The sequence below is a fragment of the Loxodonta africana genome, chromosome 26 (genome assembly GCF_030014295.1).
Source record: "Loxodonta africana isolate mLoxAfr1 chromosome 26, mLoxAfr1.hap2, whole genome shotgun sequence".
Lineage (NCBI taxonomy): Eukaryota > Metazoa > Chordata > Mammalia > Proboscidea > Elephantidae > Loxodonta > Loxodonta africana.
In genome coordinates, this window is record NC_087367.1 from 29,134,960 (window position 1) to 29,155,956 (window position 20,997).

Sequence of the window (20,997 nt, forward strand, 5' to 3'; positions counted from 1 at the left end):
GCTGCCTCTGAGTGCCTTGTAGGAAAGCTCGTCCCTGTTCCATAGAGTGAGTAGGTGGGTGGGATTTGCAGCTGGACTATGGGCTCACAATACTGTTGGCTGTAAGAACTGGAAGGCACACTTATTCTTGGACCCCTGTCTTAAGTGGCTAGGTGGCATTGTTGGAGCCACTAGCCCTCAGGCCCCTGATGTGGGTAGGTGAGGACCCTGCTTAATAGGCAGAGAGGTGTCAAGTGTCATAAACCTGCCACTCCACCATATAGCTGATACAGTTTAAGATGGGCTTCAGGTATGTACCATGTTGTACTTTGCTAATGAGGGCCTATGCTGTTGAAATGGACCCACAGAGGTCTAGGCAGGGGTGAATGGCATTCAAAGTCCATGGAGCGCTTATGCCTGTGCCTAGGGAAAGGAGTTGTGCTTGCCCTGAGTTCCCAGCTTAGAGGAACAGGCAGATTATTTTTTCCCATTTGTTAATTTTCCTTTCTCCACAGCCAGGGGAATGGCTCAGGACCCATCGCAGGTCCTACTTTGGGCCCAGGGGTCATGGCAATCTCTGAAGCTGGCCTGTGACCCTGTGCAGAGTGGGAAGGAGGCAGGTAAATGGGAGAGAAGTTTTTCCCAAAGGTGAATTTTTTGATCCGTGAGGTACATTACATGCATGTACTTATATCTTGCTGATTGAGTGCCACTTTTTACTGGTTGCGGAGGCTTGAGTAGACTCTCTGCCACTTGATCTCTCCTGATGTGGAAAACGCCTTCTGAGTGCCATTGCTTGCCTCATCACTTGCATCAGCCTATGCAGCCTGCAGGGCACTAGCTCCCGCCAGGTCAGGTCTGGCACTTCCTCGCTGTTTCTGAACCTTCTCTCCCCGCCCTGGTGCTCAGTCCAATTCCCCAAGTTTGCTTTTGATGTTCAGGGCTCCTAGATTGACATATATAATTGATTCACTTGTTGTTCTGGGTCTATGTTGTAAGAGGGACCACAGGAAGCATCTGACTACTACATCATCTTGGCCCTGCCTTCCAGGGTGTTATTTTTAAATTCCTACCTCACAAAATGTGGATCAGTAACAAACTCATAACTTGGAACATGAGATTATTTTTCTCCGTAACATTTTAAACAAAGAGATAAATTGATTTTTTTCTGGTTTTTCCAGCAGTAACTGGCAGACATAGAAGTGATATCCTGACCTTCAGGATGTTATACAACCTGTAATATTAAATCACAGTGGTTGAAAAAGGAAGGAAAAAAATTGCTGGCATTGCTTTCTAAAAATTGAGTAAATATTTGGCAGTTTGGTGAGACATGGCAGAATAGAAAAAAGATGTTAGATTTGATAACATTTGAGTCAGTTTCTGGCTAGAATCACTGGAGGAAAAAAGAAAAGCACTTCCTGGGTTGATTTTTAGATAAAAAAAAAAAATAGAAACTAGTGTTTTGCCTGTTTAAGAAAATATGTTTATAATCAACTAGATATAAATATCTTCACAGCAGCAGCAGCAGACCTGTTTACTTAAGAATCCATCTGTCATTTTGGGACGGCATTAATTATGAATTGACATATATTATGTTAACATACAACTTTGTGATCTTGAAACTCCTTAAATGCATATGTTTAGTGTGTCTTATTAATATTGAAGAATAATTAGAACTAACAGTAATTTCTGCATTGATTCAAAAGCAGTGACTGGCAAAATTGGTAATCTTTAACAAAACAACTGTGCAATGTATCCTTTCTAATGGGAACTCTCAAAAAATGAACCATTGAAATATCTCATAGTTGTCATTAAGTGTTCTCATTAAGAATTGCAGTTAACTAATTATATATGGGGAATAAAAGTTCCTGATTTTTATCAATTTCAAATTTTTCTTCTTTTGCAATTTTTTTTCTTAGTTCAACCTATTTTCTTTCAGATGTGGGTGTGTAGACTCCTTTTCAGAGCAGTTTTATTTCCGGATTCGTCTAATGACTTTCTTTATAAATCAGCATCTGTGCTTATTTTTTGCTGTCTGTAAAGCAGCCATTGCTCTGTAGTGCTGGTAGCCCAGAGAAGCTTAATGATATCCTGTTGACTTGATGGCAGTAATGGGTCAATTGTGACCTGTATGAAATGGAGCAAAGTGGCAATTGGTCTGTTAGAGTAGTCCAACGTGAAGGAGACATTGAAAGGGCTACAGTTAGAGTACTCTTCTAATTATCTGGTTCAGTTTTCCATTGCCAAAGATACTGAGAATACGAAAGGACTTTACTCTTCAGAAAATGTTGTCAGTTGATGATTTATTCACTGATGGTATTCGAGCTATCTAAATATTAAAAACACTTTGCCAAATTAGCACGACCATTTTGAGAAAAGTTTTTATTTGACTATAATAAATATTAGATTAGATTTTCTCATTGTTTTCATCTACAAATAAAAAAGTTAAGGACAAAAATATGTATGCCTGAATTGGAAAACTGAAAAATGAATCCCAGACTAACCGTACATTTAATATTTTTTCTAGTAAAAGTTCAATGTGCTCTTATGCTTTCTCTGTTGGTTCTAGCAGATTTTAAACAGACCAACAGCAGTCAGTATTCATTTCTGTGTCCTCAGAACTTAATGCAGTGCCAGAATATAGCAGGTAGAGAATAAAAGTTTAAGAAATAAATAAATGAGTGAATGGGGTTTTATTTTAAAAAGAAAGTTTGTTAAATTATTAAAACAAAACAAACAAAATTGTCCAAAATAGTCTTCCTAAGGAAAACTTGGAAAAATTAACTATTGAAATATCACATAGTAAATGGTTCTCATGAAGGATTCTGGTTTACTGATGCTAAAGTTTTGAAGATTCCACTGGAAATAATATTGGGGGTTGGGTTTTATTATTTTGTTTTTCAGCCACATTTGTGGTTCTAGACTAATGTAAGGTTAGGGTTTAATTTAAGGTTAGAGCTTAATAGGTACTTGTGGGTAACAATAGTCAAAAGTACAGATTATATAGATTCTTTGATGTGGATTTTGTGGAAGGTTTATGGAATATAGCATGAATATACTTTTATGCCATATCCACTTTAGAAATTAACGCCTGTGTGGCTCAATATCCACTGGGCACCTAAGCAAACGTATATATGTATATACATATATATATATAAATATACACACACACTCGTATTGGTTTTACTATTCCGGTAGACATCTAAAAAGCTGATAGCTCTTTATGGTTTACAACTAAGTGTTCACCATATTTAATGTTTACAGGGGATCTTGATTTATTTTTTTTTTAAATTTGGTACAGCTCATTTTTTTCTCATGACTAATATAATGATGTACCTAAAAGAGAAATAGAAGAATTTTGTCAAAAAGTTAAATTAGCTTATCTCTTTTCTTCTGGGGAAACTGCCTTCAGTATGTGCATGGGCTTCCTAATATAATAAAGCAGCTTAGAGTACATAAAGAAAAAAAATTATATAGACATATATTTTAGCTTGACAGGTGTGTGAGTGTGCTTATTTAATTTAGATCCAAATGATTTCACTCTTTTTCTTTTAATTTAGATTTCACTTTTTTTATTATTTATTTATTTTTATTATTAACTTCTATTCAGCTTCAAGTGAACGTTTACAAATCCAATCAGTCTGTCACATATAAGTTTACATACATCTCACTCCCTACTCCCACTTGCTCTCCCCCTCTTGAGTCAGCCCTTTCAGTCTCTCCTTTCGTGACAATTTTGCCGGCTTCTCTCTCTCTCTATCCTCCCATCCCCCCTCCAGACAAGAGTTGCCAACACAATCTCAAGTGTCCACCTGACATAATTAGCTCACTCTTCATCAGCGTCTTTCTCCCACCCGCTGACCAGTCCCTTTCATGTCTGATCAGTTGTCTTCGGGGATGGTTCCTGTCCTGTGTCAACAGAAGGTCTGGGGACCATGGCCGCCAGGATTCCTCTAGTCTCAGTCAGACCATTAAGTTTGGTCTTTTTATGAGAATTTGAGGTCTGTATCCCACTGATTTCCTGCTCCCTCAGGGGTCCTCTGTTGTGCTCCCTGTCAGGGCAGTCATCGATTGTGGCCGGGCACCAACTAGTTCTTCTGGTCTCAGGGTGATGTAGGTCTCTGGTTCATGTGGTCCTTTCTGTCTCTTGGGCTCTTAGTTGTCCTGTGGCCTTGGTGTTCTTCATTTTCCTTTGCTCCAGGTGGGTTGAGACCAATTGCTGCATCTTAGATGGACGCTTGTTAGCCTTTAAGACCCCAGACGCCACATTTCAAAGTGGGATGCAGAATGATTTCATAATAGAATTATTTTGCCAATTGACTTAGAAGTCCCCACAAACCATGTTCCCCAGACCCCCGCCCTTGCTCCACTGACCTTTGAAGCATTCATTGTATTCCGGAAACTTCTTTGCTTTTGGTCCAGTCCAATTGAGCTGACCTTCCATGTATTGAGTGTTGTCTTTCCCTTCACCCAAAGCAGTTCTTATCTACTGATTAATCAGTAAAAAACCCTCTCACTCCCTCCCCCCTTCGTAACCACAAAAGTATGTGTTCTTCTCAGTTTTTACTATTTCTCAAGATCTTATAATAGTGGTCTTATACAATATTTGTCCTTTTGCCTCTGACTAATTTCGCTCAGCATAATGCCTTCCAGGTTCCTCCATGTTATGAAATGTTTCACAGATTCGTCACTGTTCTTTATCGATGCGTAGTATTTCATTATGTGAATATACCACAATTTATTTACCATTCATCTGTTGATGGACACCTTGGTTGCTTCTAGCTTTTTGCTATTGTAAACAGAGCTGCAATAAACATGGGTGTGCATATATCTGTTTGTATGAAGGCTCTTGTATCTCTAGGATATATTCCGAGAAGTGGGATTTCTGGGTTGTATGGTAGTTCTATTTCTAACTGTTTCAGATAACGCCAGATAGATTTCCAAAGTGGTTGTACCATTTTACATTCCCACCAGCAGTGTATAAGAGTTCCAATCTCTCCGCAGCCTCTCCAACATTTATTATTTTGTGTTTTTTGGATTAATGCCAGCCTTGCTGGTGTGAGATGGAATCTCATCTTAGCTTTAATTTGCATTTCTCTAATGCTAATGATCGAGAGCATTTTCTCATGTATCTCTTGGCTGCCTGAATATCTTCTTTAGTGAAATGTGTGTTCATATCCTTTGCCCACTTTTTGATTGGGTTGTTTGTCTTTTTGTGGTTGAGTTTTGACAGAATCATGTAGATTTTAGAGATCAGGCGCTGGTTGGAGATGTCATAGCTGAAAATTCTTTCCCAGTCTGTAGGTGGTCTTTTTAGTCTTTTGGTGAAGTCTTTAGATGAGCATAGGTGTTTGATTTTTAGGAGCTCCCAGTTATCTGGTTTCTCTTCATCATTTTTGGTAATGTTTTGTATTCTGTTTATGCCTTGTATTAGGGCTCCTAGGGTTGTCCCAATTTTTTCTTCCATGATCTTTATCGTTTTAGTCTTTATGTTTAGGTCTTTGATCCACTTGGAGTTAGTTTTTGTGCATGGTGTAAGGTATGGGTCCTGTTTCATTTTTTTGCAAATGAATATCCAGTTATGCCAGCACCATTTGTTAAAAAGGCTTTCTTTTCCGCAATTAATTGACATTGGTCCTTTGTCAAATATCAGCTGCTCATATGTGGATGGATCTATGTCTGGATTCTCAATTCTGTTCCATTGGTCTGTGTGCCTGTTGTTGTACCAGTACCAGGCTGTTCTGACTACTGTGGCTGTATAATAGGTTCTGAAATCAGGTAAAGTGAGGCCTCCCACTTTCTTCTTCTTTTTCAGTAGTGCTTTGCTTATCTGGGGCTTCTTTCCCTTCCATATGAAATTGGTGATTTGTTTCTCTATCCCCTTAAAATATGACATTGGAATTTGGATCGGAAGTGCTTTAAATGTATAGATGGCTTTTGGTAGAATAGACATTTTTACTATGTTAAGTCTTCCTATCCATGAGAAAGGTATGTTTTTCCACTTAAGTATGTCCTTTTGAATTTCTTGTAGTAGAGTTTTGTAGGTTTCTTTGTATAGGTCTTTTACATCCTTGGTAAGATTTATTCCTAAGTATCTTATCTTCTTGGGGGCTACTGTGAATGGTATTGATTTGGTTATTTCCTCTTCGGTGTTCTTTTTGTTGATGTAGAGGAATCCAAGTGATTTTTGTATGTTTATTTTATAACCTGAGACTCTGCCAAACTCTTCCATTAGTTTCAGTAGTTTTCTGGAGGATTCCTTAGGGTTTTCTGTGTATAAGATCATGTCATCTGCAAATAGTGATAACTTTACTTCTTCCTTGCCAATCCGGATACCTTTTATTTCTTTGTCTAGCCTAATTGCCCTGGCTAGGACTTCCAGCAAGATGTTGAATAAGAGTGGTGATAAAGGGCATCCTTAACAAAAAAAAAAAAAAAGGGCATCCTTGTCTGGTTCCCGTTCTCAAGGGAAATGCTTTCAAGATCTCTCCATTTAGAGTGATATTGGCTGTTGGCTTTGCATAGATGTCCTTTATTATGTTGAGGAATTTTCCTTCAATTCCTATTTTGGTAAGAGTTTTTATCATAAAAGGGTGTTGGACTTTGTGAAATGCCTTTTCTGCATCAATTGATAAGATCATGTGGTTTTTGTCTTTTGTTTTATTTATGTGATGGATTACATTAATGGTTTTTCTCATATTAAACCAGCCTTGCATACCTGGTATAAATCCCACTTGATCATGGTGAATTATTTTTTTGATGTGTTGTTGGATTCTATTGGCTAGAATTTTGTTGAGGATTTTTACATCTATGTTCATGAAGGATATAGGTCTATAATTTTCTTTTTTTGTAATGTCTTTACCTGGTTTTGGTATCAGGGAGATGGTGGCTTCATAGAATGAGTTGGGTAGTATTCCGTCATTTTCTATGCTTTGGAATACCTTCAGAAGTAGTGGTGTTAACTCTTCTCTGAAAGTTTGGTAGAAGTCTGCAGTGAAGCCGTCCGGGCCAGGGCTTTTTTTTGTTCGGAGTTTTTTGATTACCGTTTCAATCTCTTTTTTTGTTATGGGTCTTTTTAGTCGTTCTACTTCTGAATGCGTTAGTTTAGGTAGGTAGTGTTTTTCCAGGAATTCATCCATTTCTCCTAGGTTTGCAAATTTGTTAGAGTACAATTTTTCATAATAATCTGAAATGATTCTTTTAATTTCATTTGGTTCTGTTGTGATGTGGTCCTTCTCATTTCTTATTCGGGTTATTTGTTTCCTTTCCTGTATTTCTTTAGTCAGTCTAGCCAATGGTTTATCAATTTTGTTAATTTTTTCAGAGAACCAGCTTTTGGCTTTGTTAATTCTTTCAATTGTTTTTCTGTTCTCTAATTCATTTAGTTCAGCTCTAATTTTTATTATTTGTTTTCTTCTGGTGCCTGATGGATTCTTTTGTGGCTCACTTTCTATTTGTTCAAGTTGTCAGGACAGTTCTCTGATTTTGGCTCTTTGTTCCTTTTGTATGTGTGCATTTATCGATATAAATTGGCCTCTGAGCACTGCTTTTGCTGTGTCCCAGGGGTTTTGATAGGAGGTATTTTCATTCTCGTTGCTTTCTATGAATTTCCTTATTCCCTCCTTGATGTCTTCTGTAACCCAGTCTTTTTTCAGGAGGGTATTGTTCATTTTCCAAGTATTTGATTTCTTTTCCCTAGTTTTTCTGTTATTGATCTCTAGTTTTGTTGCCTTGTGGTCTGAGAAGATGCTTTGTAATATTTCGATGTTTTGGACTCTGCAAAGGTTTGTTTTATGACCTAATATGTGGTCTATTTTAGAGAATGTTCCATGTGCACTAGAAAAAAAAGTATATTTTGCAGCAGTTGGGTGGAGAGTTCTGTATAAGTCAATGAGGTCAAGTTGGTTGATCGTTGTAATTAGATCTTCCGTGTCTCTGTTGAGCTTCTTACTGGATGTCCTGTCCTTCTCCGAAAGTGGTGTGTTGAAGTCTCCTACTATAATTGTGGAGGTATCTCTCACTTTTCAATTCTGTTAAAATTTGATTTATGTATCTTGCAGCCCTGTCATTGGGTGCATAAATATTTAATATGGTTATGTCTTCCTGATCAATTGTCTCTTTTATCATTATATAATGTCCTTTATCCTTTGTGGTGGATTTAAGTCTAAAGTCTATTTTGTCAGAAATTAATATTGCTACTCCTCTTCTTTTTTGCTTATTGTTTGCTTGATATATTTTTGTCCATCCTTTGAGTTTTAGTTTGTTTGTGTCTCTAAGTCTAAGGTGTGTCTCTTGTAGGCAGCATATAGATGGATCGTGTTTCTTTATCCAGTCTGTGACTCTCTGTCTCTTTATTGGTGCATTTAGTCCATTTACATTCAGCGTAATTATAGATAAATAAGTTTTTAGTGCTGTCATTTTGATGCCTTTTTATGTGTGTTGTTGACAATTTCATTTTTCCACATACTTTTTTGTGCTGAGGCGTTTTTCTTAGTAAATTGTGAGATCTTCATTTTCATAGTGTTTGACTTTATGTTAGTTGAGTCGTTACGTTTTTCTTGGCTTTTATCTTGAGTTATAGAGTTGTTATACCTTTTTGTGGTTACCTTATTAGTTACCCCTATTTTTCTAAGTAAAAACCTAACTTGTATTGTTCTATATCGCCTTGTATCACTCTCCATATGGCAGTTCAATGCCTCCTGTATTTAGTCCCTCTTTTTGATTATTGTGATCTTTTACCTATTGACTTCCATGATTCCCTGTTATGTGTATTTTTTTTTTTAATTAATCTTAATTTGTTTGTTTTTGTGATTTCCCTATTTGAGTTGATATCAGGACATTCTGTTTTGTGACCTTGTGTTGTGCTGATATCTGTTATTATTGGTTCTCTGACCAAACAATATCCTTTAGTATTTCTTGTAGCTTTGGTTTGGTTTTTGTAAATTCTCTAAACTTGTGTTTATCTGTAAATATCTTAATTTCACCTTCGTATTTCAGAGAGAGTTTTGCGGGATATATGATCCTTGGCTGGCAGTTTTTCTTCTTCAGTGTTCTGTATATGTCGTCCCATTCCCTTCTTGCCTGCATGGTTTCTGCTGAGTAGTCTGAACTTATTCTTATTGATTCTACCTTGAAGGAAACCTTTCTTTTCTCCCTGGCTGCTTTTGAAATTTTCTCTTTACCTTTGGTTTTGGTGAGTTTGATGATAATGTCTTGGTGTTTTTCTTTTTGGATCAGTCTTAAATGGGGTTCGATGAGCATCTTGGATAGATATCCTTTCGTCTTTCATGATGTCAGGGAAGTTTTCTGTCAGGAGTTCTTCAACTATTTCCTCTGTGTTTTCTGTCCCCCCTCCCTGTTCTGGGACTCCAATCACCCGCAGGTTATCCTTCTTGATAGAGTCCCACATGATTCTTAGGGTTTCTTCATTTTTTTTAATTCTTTTATCTGATTCTTTTTCAGCTATGTTGGTGTTGATTTCCTGGTCCTCCAGATGTCCCAGTCTGCATTCTAATTGCTCGACTCTGCTCCTCTGACTTTCTATTGCGTTGCCCAATTCTGTAATTTTATTGTTAATCTTTTGGATTTCTACATGCTGTCTCTCTATGGATTCTTGAAACTTATTAATTTTTCCACTATGTTCTTGAATAATCTTTTTGAGTTCTTCAACAGTTTTATCAGTGTGTTCCTTGGCTTTTTCTGCAGTTTGCCTTATTTCATTTGTGATGTCTTGAAGCATTCTGTAAATTAGTTTTTTATATTCTGTATCTGATAATTCCAGGATTGTATCTTCATTTGGGAAAGATTTTGATTCTATTTTTTGGGGGGTTGGAGAAGCTGTCATGGTCTGCTTCTTTAAGTGGTTTGATATGGATTGTTGTCTCCGAGCCATCACTGGGAAACTAGTTTTTCCAGAAAATCCGCTAAAAAATAATGCAGTCAGATCCCTATTAGAGTTCTCCCTCTGGCTCAGGCTATTCGGATGTTAATGAAGCCGCCTGGGGAGGGTGGGGGAGGGAACTGAGAGATAGGAGAGTAGCACCTCAGAATATAGCCAGAGTTGCTTGTCTTGCTTGGAATGACTATTATATCTGAGATTCCGACGGGCGCGTTGCCTATGTGTGCTGGCTGTGTGGAGATTGCCCCCAGGGGGTCTGGCCCGCTGGAGTCACGGTCAGATCCTCCGCTTCCAGCCCCACGCCCAGCATCAAGGCTCCCCTACTGGGACGGTGCACTCTCAACTTCAAAATCAGTCGCTGCCTCCCGGGGACTTCTCATCCCTCCAGCCGCGTTGCCGTGCCTCCTATGCGAGCCAGTTGGGCCCCCTCCTGGGGTTAGTTCAGGTGGGTGGAGCAGCTCCCCGTGCTTGTGCCGTGACCAAGTGTCCCAGCTGGGACACTGTTTTCCCCACTCCAATACCAGTCACTGCCTCCCGGGGACTTCTCCTACCGGCTGCATCCCACACCGCCCGCGTGACCTGGCTGGGCCTCTTCCCGGGGTTAGTTCAGGGGGGTGGAGCAGTTCTCCATGTTTATGCCGTACCTGTCCAGTCCGAATCCCGGCGAGACGGTTCCCTGGCTGGGACGCTGCTCTCCCCATTCCAAGACCAGTCACTGCCTCCCAGGGACTTCTCCTACTGGCTGCGTCCCACGCCACCCGCGGAACCGGCTGGTCCCCCTCCCGGGGTTAGTTCAGGGGGGTGGAGCAGCTCTCTCTGCTTGTGCCGTACCTGACTGGTACACTGGCTCCAGGCTCTGAAAACATTCGCTGCTTCCCCGTATTAGTTCGTTCTCCGTCTCTAAATCTGTTTGTTGTTCAGGATTCGTGGATTGTTATGTATGTGATCGATTCTCTTGTTTTTCCGTGTCTTTGTTGTAAGAGGGATCCGAGGTAGCGTCTGCCTAGTCCGCCATCTTGGCTCCGCCCCCCTAGATTTTACTTTTGAAGCCAAAGTTGTGAAAATACTTGCCATGGGAAAATAGTGTGTTAAATAATTATAAGCTTTAACTTTCAATTTATCACAATGCCATCATTCAACCTAATGGGCCTATTTTAAGCAGCCATTCCATAAAACAAAAATAAATAGATTATTAAGACAATTTTCTATCTATTCTTAAATTTTAACAATTACTGAGGACCAATTATCTGAATATTTGTCTCCTAAACTCTGGAAACTGAGAAAGTGTGAGGAAAATGATTAAGATATTTCCTTGACCATTAAGGAGTTTATCACTGGCCTACAAAGTAGTGGAGCCCTGGTGACACAATGGTTAAGAGTTCAGCTGCTAACCAAAAGGTAGGCAGTTCAAATCTACCAGCTGCTACTTGGAAACCCTATGGGGCAGTTCCGCTCTGTCCTAGGGTTGCTATGAGTTAGAATTGATGGCAATGTTTTTTTTTTTTTATTTCATAAGGGAGTGAGAGGTGAGGGAGGACACACTGAGGGTCAGCTTACTATGTATGTAATTGGGACAAAGGTGACGCAGGGCTATTTCAGCTCAGTCAATGGTACAGGTGCCTTAAGCAGTGCAGAAGGCCACAGTAGACATCGCATTTCTGTATAGGGAAAGGGTTGTTTCTATATCTTGTCTCAAAGTCTTACTCCTTAGTACAGCCTTACACTGGGTCTGGGGCCTCTTTGAGTAAAAAAAAAAAAAAAAACATTGTGTGAATTTAAATAGCAGAATAGTAGAAGACACAGATGTCAAAGGGCTACACTTACTGTATCAAAATGAAATCTATGTTCCTAGCTATTGGTAAGAATATTACACAATCCCAAGATCTGTCTCTTGACTAGATAAAGAATTGTTTTTTTTTTTTTCCTAAGAAGAATTTTGTTACATGTTATGTTAAGGCAAGGTATCCTGGCAGACAATAGTTAGGAGAAATGTTGGTAGAGATGGAAGCAGAGATAGTAACCAAATTTCAAGCTAACGAGAAAAAACAAGAACCTCAGCATCTAAGCAACACATTTATTTACTCCTTGTTTTTGAAAGATAGTTTTGCTAGGGACACAATTCTAGGATGACAGTTATTTTCTCTAAACACTTCAAAGACATTATTTTACTCTGCCAGTCTGTTATACCTTCATAAGCTATCTCCCTTTTCGTTTGGGGTGCTTTAATCTTCCTAGTCTTTGTTTTCTGCAATTTTCTAACAAGTTGCTTAGGGATGGATTTCTTTTAACTTATTCTACATGGTATAATATAATTTCTATATTTATAGATTTCAGCATTTTTAGAGTTTTGGAAAATTCTCAGCCATTGTATTTTCTATTATTGCATTTCCTCCAACTTTTCTAATCTTTCTTGGGCTATAATTAGATGCCTTTAGACCTTTTTATTAAATGTTTCATATCACTTAAGCCTTGCTATTGTATTTTGTCTCTCAATATCTATGTGCTACATCCTCATTTGAAAAGAAAAGATGTCACCTTGAAGATTAAGGTGCGCCTGACCGAAGCCATAATATTTTCAATCACATCGTATATATGTGAAAGCTGAACAATGAATAAGGGAGACCAAAGAAGAATTTACGTCTTTGAATTGTGGTGTCAGAGAAGAATATTGAATATACCATGGATTACCAAAAGAACGAACAAATCTGTCTTGGAAGTACAACCAGAATGCTCTCTAGAAACAAGGATGGTGAGACTTAATCTTACATAATTTGGACAGATTGTCAGGGGGGATTAGTCCCTGGAGAAGGACACCATGCTTGGCAACGTAGAGGGTCAGTGGAAAAGAGGAAGACTCTCAATGAGATGGATTGACACAGTGACTGCAACAGTGGGCTCAAGCATAACAACAATTGTAAGGATGGTGCAGGACCGGGCAGTGTTTTGTTCTGGGGTAAACAGCGGCACTGTGAGTCTGAACTGACTCAACGGTACCTAACAACAACAACTAATACATTTTCAGTGATTACTACAGTGTTCTCTTTCAGTTCAGTAATTCTCTTTTTAGCCAGACTAACCTGATATTTAATCTATTCATTAAATATTTTTTTATCTTTAAAGCTTAATTACTTTTTTTTACATATTTCTCATCAAGTTTGATAATCTGTTATTACTTTCTTACATTTGTGATCTCATGTTCTTTTTTTAAGCATTTAATTCATAGTTATTTTATATTTTCTTTCTGATCATTGCAATATCGGGGTCTGTTTGTTCTAATTTCCACCAGTGGTGGCTTGTTTCCTTCTGGGTTATTTATTTATTTTATTTTTCATGCTGAGTTAATATTTTTTATCCTAATTTTGTAGGTCTAATTTGGACTTTTTTTCTTTTCTAGAAAGAATTCTCCTTTGCTTCTGCCTGAAGCCAGACAATACTTAGTCCCTATCTTAGATTGAGTTTCTCAGGAAACAGACTCAGAGATGGAATTTGCATGTGGGAGTTTTATTGTTGGGTGCTATTATGAACAAAACCTGTGAGATAGAGAGGGAAGCATAATAACATAAAGGAAGAAGTTGAGCAGTGACGCAGTTTCAGTATAGAAATTAACTGATCCCTCAAGAGCTGTGGAGCTGTGCTACCATCAGAGTTGTCTTCCAAATTAAGGCAAAGGGGCTAAACATTGCATCCCTATATCAACCAGCCATTAGATTTGGTGTCCAACAGGGAGGGTGTGTAACATTGAGTGACCCAGCTCCCTTTGACTGAGGGAAATTCATGGAGAAGGACAAATCTGTAAACCATTAGAAATCTTCACTCCCAGGAGGAAATTTACAAAAGAAATGCATAAGAAAGTTGTTGAAACAAGCTACAGCCTCTAACTTCTTCAGCTGGTCTCAAGGCTGTAACTGACAATTTTCTTCTTTTAACCATTCTGGATTTTTCTTATGGTTAGTTTTCATCTCCCTGTGCTAGGTGGCTTAGTTGGTGGAATGACAGAGACCTTCATCCCTGAAGAGTGTGAAATCCTTCCTGGTCATTATGCCCTTCTCAGTCCCAGGAGATTTTCTGAGTGTCATGTATTTTCTTTTCTGTATCCATTGTTTAACCCTTTAATACCTTTTTCCTTTTGATAATCAGGGTCAATTTATTTCTGAAAAGAGTATGGTGACTCTGTTGCCTGTTTGTCTTTTGCATGAGGAATCCAAATTAACTGGTTGTCTAACATAGCTTGAGTTTTAATGCACCTTCACTGTGTCTTTTGATGAAAGCCTTCCTTCTTTAAGAACCAGGGCTTCTAGACTTACAGACCCTAAATTTACAGAGAAAATATTGATAACTTTCTCAAGTGGATCACTGGAAGTAATGGTAAGTGGTGTCACTCCTACTTCAACCCCTTGGTCCCTGGACCTATCAATTCTGTTTATGAGAAAACACCATCATAGAATGGAAATTGAGTTTATTTTTATTTTGCATCCTAGATGAAGGTTTCCTCATAATTGCAGGATATCTTTACCTCACTGCACATTCAAAAGTCTATTCCATGTCTGTATTAGACTGGATGCCATGCGTCTGTCAGTTAGTCCTACTGTGGTGGTTTGTGTGTTGCTGTGATGCTACAGGCTATGCACAGGTATTTCAAATACCAGCAGGGTGACCCAGGGTGGACATGCTCCATTGGAGCTTGCAGACTAAGACAACTAGGAAGAAGGACCTGATGGTCTACTTCTGAAAAAATTAGCTGGTGAAAACCTTATGAATAGCAGCGAACACTGTTTGATAAAGTGCCAGGCGATGAGCCCCTGAGGTTGGAAGGCACTCAAAATATGACTGGAGGAGAGCAGCCTCCTCAAAGTAGAGTCGACCTTAATGACATGAATGATATCAAGTTTTCAGAACCTTCATTTGCTGATGTGGCACAACTCAAAAGGAAAAGATACAGCTGCAAACATCCATTAATAATCAGAACTTGCAATGTATGAAGCATGAATATAGGAAAATTGGAAGTCATCAGAAATGAAATGCAAAAAGATTGATATCCTATGTATTAGTGAGCTGAAACGGACTAGTATTGGCCTTTTTGAATAAGACAATCATATGGTCTATTATACCGCGAGTGACAAATTGAAGAGGAATGATGTATTCATCGTCAAAAAGAATATCTCAGATCCATCCTAAAGTATAATGCTGTAAATGGTAAGATACTACCCATGTGCCTAAAAGCACAAGCAGTTAATATGACTATTATTCAAATGTACCTACAAACAACTAAGGCCAAAGATGAAGAAATTGAAGATTTTTACTAATTCTGTAGTCTGAAATTGATCAAAAATGCAACCAAGATGCATTGATAATTACTGGTGATGGAATGTGAAAATTGGAAACAAAGAAGAGGGAACAACGGTTGGAAAATATGACCTTGGTGATAGAAGCAATGCTGGAGGTCCCATGATATAATTTTGCAAGACCAACGACTTCTTCACTGCCAATACCTTTTTTAAACAACATAAACGGTAACTACACACATGGATCTCACCAGATGGAATACACAGGATTCAAATTGACTGTTGTTAGGAGCCATCGAGTTGGTTCAGACTCATACTGACCCCTATGTATGTCGGAACAAAACACTGCCCGATCCTGCACCACCCTCACGATTGTTGTTACGCTTGAGGCCATTGTTGCAGTCACAGTGTCAATCCATCTCATTGAGGGTTTTGCTCTTTTTCTCTGACCCTCTACAAAGCATGATGTCATTCCCCGGGTATTGATGTATCTTGATAACGTGCCCAAAATATGTGAGATGTAGTGTCGCCATCATTGCTTCTAAGGAGCATTGTGGTTGTGCTTTTTCCAAGACAGATTGTTCTTTTGGCAGTCCAAGGTATAGTCAATATTCTTTGCCAACACCACGATTCAAAGGCATCAATTCTTCTTCAGTCTTCCTTATTAATTGTCTACCTTTCGCACGTATATGAGGTGATTGAAAACACCATGGCTTGGGTCAGGCACACCTTACTCTTTAAGGTGACATCTTTGCTTTTAAGCACTTTAAGGTCTCTTGAAGCAGATTTGTCCAATGCGATCTGTCTTTTGATTTCTCAGTTGCTGCTTCCATGGGCGTTGATTGTGGATCCAAGTAAAATGAAATCCTTGACAAGTTCGATCTTTTCTCCATTTATCAAGGTGTTGCCTATTGGTCCAGTTTTGAGAATTATTATTTTCTTTATGTTGAGGTGTAATCCATACTAAAGGCTGTAGTCTTTGATCTTCATCAGTAAGTGCTTCAAGTCCTCTTCACTTTCAGCAAGCAAGGTTGTATCACCTGCATGTCTCAGATTATTAATGAGTCTTCCTGCAATCTTGATGCCGTGTTCTTCATATAGCCCAGCTTCTCAGATTATTTTTCAGCATACATATTGGATAAGTATGGTGAAAGGATGCAACCCTGATGCACATCTTTCCTGACTTTAAACCACACACTGTTCTCTTGTTCTGGTCATACGATTACCTCTTGATCCTCATGAGCACAGTTAAGTGTTGTGGAATTCCCATTTTTTGCAATGTTATCCATAATTTGTTGTGATCTACATAGTCACATGCCTTTACATTATCAATAAAATACAGGTAAACATCTTTTTAGTATTCTCTGCTTTCATCCAGAATCCATCTGACATCAGCAATGATATACCTGGTTCCACATCTCCTTCTGAATCCAGCTTGAATTTCTGGAAGTTCCCTGTTGATGCATTGCTGCAGCTGCTTTTGAATGATCTTCAGCAAAATTTACTTGCTTGCGATATTAATGGTACTGTTTGATAATTTTTGCATTCTGTTGGATAGCCTTTCTTGGGAGTAGGCATAAATATGGACCTCTTCCAGTCAGTTGGCTAGGTAGCTGTCTTCCAAATTTCTTGGCATAGACTAGTGAAAACTTCCAGGCCTGCATCCATTTTTTTTTAATATTTCAATTAATATTCCTTCAATTCCTGGAGCTTTTGGGATCTTCATTTGCTGATATGGCACAACTTAAAATGAGAAGAAACAGATGAAAATATTTATCAATAATAGGACTACATCTGTGGAAAGAGATGATTGGGAAGCTCAATATCATCAGTCAGAATAAGACCAGGGGTCAACTGCAGAACAGACCATCAATTGCTCTTATGCAAGTTCAAGTTGAAGCTGAAGAAAATTAGAACAAGTCCATGAGAGCCAAAGTAAAAACTTGAGTATATCCCACCTGAATTTAGAGACCATTTCAAGAATAGATTTAACACACTGAGCACTGATGACCAAAGACCAGAAGAGTTGTGGAATGGCATTAAGGACATCATATAGGAAGAAATCAAGAGGTCATTGAAAAGACAGGAATGAAAGAAAAGACTAAAATGGATATCAGAAGAGACGTTGAAGCTTGCTGTTTAATGTAAAATAGCTAAAGTGAAAGGAAAAAATGATGAAGTAAGAGAGATGAACAGAAGATTTCAAAAGACAGCTGGAGAAGACAAAATAAAGTATTACAAAGAAATGTGCAAAGGTCTGGAGTTGGAAAACCAAAAGGGAAGAACATGCTCAGCATCTCTCAAGCTGAAAAAACTGATGAAAAAATTCAAGCCTGAAGTTACAATATTGAAGGATTCTATAGGGAAAATAACAATGCAGGATACATCTAAAGAAGACAGAAGGAATACACAGAGTCAGTGTACCAAAAAGAATTGGTCAATGTACAACCATTTCAGGAGGTAGCATATGGTCAAGAACCAATGGTACTGAAGGAAGAAATCAAGCTGCACTGAAGGGATTGGCAAAATACAAGGCTCCATGAATTGACTGAATACCAACTGAGATGTTTCAACAAATGGATGCAACACTGGAAGTGCTCACTCTTCTATGTGAAGAAATTTGAAAGATTCTTACTTGGCCAGCCAACTAGAAGAGATGCATATTTGTGCCCACTTCAAAGAAAGGTGTTCCAGAAGAATGTGGAAATTATTGAACAATATCATTAATGTTACACATAAGTAAAAAATATATATCCTCCATGCATCTGTCAGTTTGTCGTACTTTGTGGGCTTGTGTGTTGCTGTGATACTGGACTTTATGCCACCGATATTCAAACACCAGCAGGGTCACATGGCGGACAGGTTTCAGCTGAGCTTCCAGACTACAACAGACTAGGAAGAAGGACCTGGCTGTCTAGTCCTGAAAAGAATTAACCAGAGAAAACCTTATAAATAGCAGCTGAACATTGTCTGACATTGTGCCACAAGATGAACCCCTCAGATTGGAAGGCACTCAGAACACAACTGGGGAAGAGCTGCCGCCTCAAAGTAGAGTTGACCTTAATGAGGTGGATGGAGTCAAACTTTCAGGACCTTCATTTGCTGATGTGGCATGACTCAAAATGAGAAGAAACAGCTGCAGACATTCATTAATAATTGGAACATGGAATGTACTATGAATGCAGAAAAATTAGAAATCATCAAAAATAAAATGGAGCACATAAAGATCAATATTCCAGGAATTAGTGAGCTGAAATGGACTGGTATTAGTCATTTTGAATCAGACAACCATGTGATCTACTATGCCGGGAATGACAACTTGAAGAGGAATGGCATTGCATTCATTGTCAAAAAGAACATTTCAAGATCTATCCTGAAATACAACATTATCAGGATAGGATAATATCCACACACCTACATGGAAGATCAGCTAATACGACTATTATTCAAATTTACTTACCAACCATTAAGGCAAAAGATGAAGAAATTGAAGATTTTTACCAACACCTGCAGTCTAAATTCATCAAACATGCAGCGAGAATCCACTGATAATTACTGGTGATTGGAATGTGAAAGTCGGAGACAAAGAAGGGTTGGTAGCTGGAAAATACGGCCTCTTAGGAATGATGCTGGAGATGGCATGATTGAATTTTGCAAGACCAACAACTTCTTCATTGCAAATACCTTTTTTCACCAACATAAACAGCGACTATGCAAGTGGACTTCACCAGATGGAACACACAGGAATCAAATCAACTATATCTGTGGAAAGAGACAATGGAAAAGCTCAATATCATCAGTCAGAACAAGGCCAGGGGCTGAATGCGGATTAGAACATCAATTACTCGTACAAGAATTCAAGTTGAAACTGAAGAAAATTAGAACAAACCCACGAGAGCCAAAGTATGACCCTGAGTATATCCCACCTGAGTTTAGAGACCATCTGAAGAATAAATTTGACATGTTGAACCCTAATGACCAAAGATCAGAAGAGTTGTGGAATGACATCAAGGACATCATACCTGAAGAAAGAGTTCATTAAAAAGACAGGAGAGAAAGAAAAGCCCTAAATGGATGTCACAGAAGACTCTGAACTTGCTTTTCAACGTCGAGTAGCTAAAAAAAAAAGGAAAAAAATGATGAAGAGCTGAACAGAAGATTTCAAATATCAATTTGAGAAGACAAAGTGAAGTTTTATGATGACATGTGCAAAGACCTGGAGATAGAAAACCAAAATGGAAGAACACGCTTGACATTTCTCAAGCTGAAAGAGCTGAAGAAAAAATTCAAGCCTCCCATTGTGATAGTGAAGGATTCTATGGGGAAAAATTAAATGATGTAGGACATCAAAAGAAGATGGAAGGAATACACAGTAACTATACCAAAAACAACTGGTCGATGTTCAGCTATTTCAGGAGGTAACATATGATTAGGAACCAATGGTACTGAAGGAAGAAGTCCAAGCTGCACTGATGACATTGGTGAAAAACAAGGCTCTGGGAATTGACAGAATGCCAGTTGAGATGTTTCAGCAAATGGATGCAGCACTGGAAACACTCACATGTCTATGACAAGAAATTTGGAAGACAGCTACCTGGTCAACCGACTGGAACAGATCCACTTTTATGCCTATTCCTAAGAAAGGTGATCCAACATAATGTGGAAATTATCGAACAATATCATTTATATCATATGCCAGCAAAATTTTGCTGAAGATCATTCAAAAGCAGCTGCAGCAGTATATCAACAGGGAACTGCCAGAAATTCAGGCCAGATTCAGAAGAGGACGTGGAACCAGTGATATAATTGCTAATGTCAGATGGATCCTGGGTGAAAGCAGAGAATATCAGAAAGATGATTACCTGTGCTTTATTGACTAAGCAAAGGTATTTGACTGTGTGGGTCATAACAAATTATGGATAACATTGTGGAGAATGGAAATTCCAGAACACTTAATTGTGCTCATGAGGAATCTGTAGAAGGATCAAAAGGCAGTCGTTCGAACAGAACAAAGGGGTACTGCATGGTTTAAAGTCAGGAAAGGTGTGTGTCAGGGTTATATCTTTCACCATACCTATTCAATCTGTATGCTGAGAAAATAATCTGAGAAGCTGGACTATACGAAGAAGAACTGGGCATCAGGCCTGAAGGAAGACTTGTTAACAACCTGTGTTATGCATATGATACAACCTTTCTTGCTGAAAGTGAAGAGGACTCGAAACACTTACTGAAGGAAATCAAAGACCACAGCCTTCAGTATGGATTACAACTCAACATAAAGAAAACAAAAATCCTCACTACTAGACTAATAAGCAACATCATGATAAATGGAGAAAAGATTGATTTTGTCAAGGATTTCATTTTACTTGGATCCACAACCAACAGCCATGGAAGCAGCAGTCAAGAAATAAAGACACAAAGTATTGAAAACCAAAGATGTCACCTTAAGGACTAAGGTGCGCCTGACCCAAGCCATGGTGTTTTCAATCTCCTCACATGCATGCAAAAACTGGACAATGAATAAGGAAGACTGAAGAAGAATTGATGCCTTTGAATTGTGGCGTTGGCAAAGAATATTGAACATACCATGGACTACCAAAAGAACGAACAAATCTGTCTTGGAGGAAGTACAATCAGAATGCTCCTTAAAAGCAAGCATGGGTAGACTTCGTCTCACAAACTTTGGACATGTTTTAAGGAGGGACCAGTCTCTGGAAAAGGACATTGTGCTTGGTAAAGTAGTTGTGTGTTGCCATTGTGTGCCTCTGAATCGGCTCTGACTCACAGCAACACTACAGAACAGAGTAGAACTGTGCCATAAGGTTTCTAAAGAGTGGC